The sequence below is a fragment of the Populus euphratica genome, unplaced genomic scaffold (assembly GCF_000495115.2).
Source record: "Populus euphratica unplaced genomic scaffold, PopEup_1.0 scaffold861.1, whole genome shotgun sequence".
Lineage (NCBI taxonomy): Eukaryota > Viridiplantae > Streptophyta > Magnoliopsida > Malpighiales > Salicaceae > Populus > Populus euphratica.
Window position 1 is genome coordinate 72361 of NW_011500728.1, and position 4246 is coordinate 76606.

Below are 4246 nucleotides of genomic sequence, written 5' to 3' on the forward strand. Positions count from 1 at the left end.
GTCTAATAAATAGGCTTTTCTCTATCACTTATACTAATTATTCATTTAGTGCAACAAAAATGATTTACCTTTTTTGTGGGAAACAAATTTTTAATGTCTTCTATAACATATATTTAATCCTTATCTCACTTGGTGTGCTAATTTGATATTCTTAAGAATAAATCTACAATGAAGTGACAATTACCTCTAATGAAACAAAATAGGAATATTAAGTCTAACCTGGTAACCTATTTTAAAATCACTATCATGTTAAGAAAATTCTAGAGCCCAAGTAAATAAATGAAAAATTGATAAAGAAAGCAATAAAGAACCCTTGTTGAAATTGAATATGTAGGCTAGCCAAAATTTATATTAGTATCTACTCGTATTTATACTTTATAGAATTTCAATCTAAGCTAAATTAATCTTTAGGGATATTGGTATTAGATATTGGTACCCATTTATAGCATAAGTAATTCTTATCCCACAGAGATATTGGTATTAAATAAAAAAATATTTATTAAATTTGAATATAAGCTAAACTAATTATTAATTAATATCCACATGAATCTCAGTCTAATATTTGATTTTTTATTATTTATTGATTAAATATTTTTATTTTAAATAAAATTATATCTTTTTTTGTTGCCATAAACATTTACAATGTATTGGTAAACATTGTCTTTAGATAGTGAGTAGAGCTTTATATCCTAACTATGAAAGATTAAAGAATTTCTTCTTAAAAGTAGGCATGTCTAGAGGAGGACTAATCATATAGGAAATGCAATGTAAACTTTAGCATAAGTGGTATGGAAGAGATAACTTATTAGGATGTCCCCTTATTAAACTAACTTTTTTGAAGAGCCTCCCAAGCATACTATTTATTCAAGCTATATCCTTTTTAAAAGCTTTAGCTTCTTTAGTATTATTCTAATTTAGCTAGTTTTTTTTCTTCTTTTGTTTTTTATCTTTTTATTGAGTCTTGTATTGTATATATTTTATAAAAATTGAGCTTAAAGCATGTTTTCTTTGGGTTGAAAATATATATGGTATGAGCACTGAAAAGATGTAGTGCTTACATATAAGAATCCATAACTTTATGATTATATTTTAACATGAAGCTTACCTTTATTAAAAAGAGTACAATGGCTATCAAACTAGCTTTAAGACCAATAATGGACTTGAAATAACACTTTTTTATTGCTACTAATTGAATTATAAACTATACTAAATTAGACATGGTATCTTGATTGAGTAGTAGCTACATAAGAACTTTCAAGATTTCAAATATATTAGCCTTAGTTTCCAATTTAAAAACATTAAGAGATATACAACCATTGGTAGGATTAGTTTTTTTCTTCTTCTTAATATCATGAACATGGTATCTTAATCGGGTAGGAGCTACATATGAACTTTCAAGATTTCAAATATCTTAGCCTTAGTTTCAAGCTTAGTTTCAAGCTTAAAAACTTAAGAGACATACAACCAATAGTGAGGTTAGGTTTTTTTCTTCTTCTTAGTGTCATGATACACCAATGTCTCTTTTGTTTTCTTCAGTAGGATATAAAATGTATTTGTCACATCATGTTGAAATACAAGACTTAACATTAATGTTGAATGGAGAAAATAGTAGTTAAGGAGTCACCACCATAAAAGGAAATTGGGAATCCATAAATATACTAGTTCTAAAGATTCAAGTACTAAATTAGTTATATTTAAGGAAAAGTAGATACTATCCTTATCATATCTTTTTAAATGAAAGGTTACTTTTATTATGTGTTTTTCTAAATTTATTCTATGTTTTATGTTAGTTTTTTATTTCTATTTTGCATTCAATATTCAATTATATTTATTTTAAAAAATGATGTTGAAAACTTATAAAAAAAATCTAAATTTAATCTCTAAAAAGAAGATTTCATCAGCATGGAAATTTCAATAAAATTTTTGTTCTTAATGCTTAGAAAGAGAAGATTGGATCAAAATAAGGATTTCACAAAAAGAATTGACATTAATCCACAAGAATAGAAGATTTCAGCAAAATAGGAATTTTTTTTAAAAAAATTATATCAATCCCTAAAAATAGGAGATTTTATTGATTTGATCATTTTATAAATTTTTTTTACATTAATCCTTAAGAATATGAGATTTTTTTGATAAGGGAGTTTAACAAAAAATTTGATGGTAATCTTTGAATATGTGATTTTGCTTGTCGCTACATGACATCAGCCAACGACTCCACTCTTTTTTGTTTGTTTAACAAAAAGAATAATGTTTTTTTTCTTGATTGGGGGAAATAAAGATTTTTATTGGAGTCACCATCTAGTAATTTGAGGGAACTAGAAATCCAAAATTAAACACTGGTCCTAGAGATTCAAGTACTGGGTTAGTTATGATTAAGAGAAGGTAGACACCACCCTTAAAACATCCTTTCAAAAAAAGGTTACCCTTGCTTGTGTGTTTTTTATTTGATTCAATTGTTATTATATTTTGAGTTTATTTGCAAAAAATTTAAGATGGTTAACGTCGGTCTCTAAAAATAGGAGACACGTTAAAAATGACATCAGTCCTTAAAACTAGGAGACTTTGTCTAAAATGTCGACGTTTGTCCCTAAAAAAAAGAGTTACATCTGATTTTCCAAAAGAAATAATAATGGACATAATCCATATTTGGTATTTAAACTTTTTGACATCGGTCCTTTTTTGTAAATAAAAGAGACGTGTTGACAAATAATATTTATTTTATAAAACAAAAATTATTTTGATATCGTTGAGAAATGGGTATATCTATACTTGAGAATCAGGTTTTGAACCCATGAACAATGACATGATAAAATGGGTGTTAGACCCGCGTCGTTATTTCTTTTATATTTATTTTTGGTTTTTTTGGTTTTTTTACATGCAAAAAAAATTGACAAGTATTTATATATAAAAAATAAAAAATATCATAAAAAATTACCTGAGTGCCACTATATAGATAAAAGACTGAAATACCCTTAGATTTGTTGAAAATTTATGAAAATTCCATTGGCGTGTGCCTCACACGCGGTTACTGTTAGAGGTGGCGAAATTTCCCAATGAGCTTTCGACCAAAAGATGGTTGATTCTGGTAGATATGAGGGAGAGGATTCTAATGACGGTGGTTTTGATGGTCGTTGATTGCTAGCGAGGGAGAATCGTCGGTTTGAAGCTTCGGTGACCGACGAAAATCGCGGCCTTTTTTTGGGCAGATGCGGCTGTGCAAACGCGTAAAATAGCCGGGATTTTGCTTCAGAGGGGACGATGCACCATTCTGTGGTGGTTTGACAGCTTAAAATGGCCGGAAATGGAAGATCCAATGAGAGAGAGAGAATGGTGTGAGAGAGAGGAAAATGGCCGGCGAGAGGAGAGAGAGGCTCTGAGATTTTGCTATGGTGTGAAGAGCATGGTGCACCGGTGCGTCTGAAAGCTGTAAACCGTTGGATCACAGATGAACTGATCGTGCGGCTGTGAGTGGCTTGATCTGCAAGTTGATCAGACGGTCCGGATAGGCTAAGCTTTGTTTCGGTATGGCGCTGTGTACCGAGTGTTTGGTACACTTGATGACGTGGCGCAGTAGGATCGAAGGGAAGATTATTTTAAAGGCGGAGATGGATTTGAGTTTTAATCTGGTGTGGTAGAGCCTATTGTATCCTAAAAAATCTAAGACCCAGATTTAAACACTATTAGATCTAACGGTTAGAATATTTTTGTTATTTTTCAAATTGTTTAAAAAAAAATCAATATCTTACTTGCGTGAAGAAAAAGTAGAAAATAAAATGACAGTGTCAAATAGTAACACAAATAGTAAGCTCCAGATTCAGATTTCTCTTCTTTTCTTTTATTTTTCCTCCTTTTTGGCTTAGTTTCATTCGCTATTTATAGCCAATGAAGAGAGGACATAGAATCATGGATTGTGTAAAATTTTCAAAATACAGCTGCACCGCCTACCATCAGCAAAAATCCTCTGCCTACTGTGACAAAATTGTATAATTTTTTTTGTTTTATTATATATAATAATAATATTTATTTATAGGGATAAAATTAAAAACTCAAATCAGTATTAGAAAAAGCTTTTCAACCGCTAAAAATCAATTTTAATTACTGAAAAAATCTTTATATAAGTATCAACTCGGTGAACCCGACTTTTTGACAAAAAATAACAGTTTTGACTAAAAATAGTCTGAAACTCGTTTTTTATCCCAGTCAACATGGTGGAACCCATATTGACCCGGTGGACTCGGTTTTGACC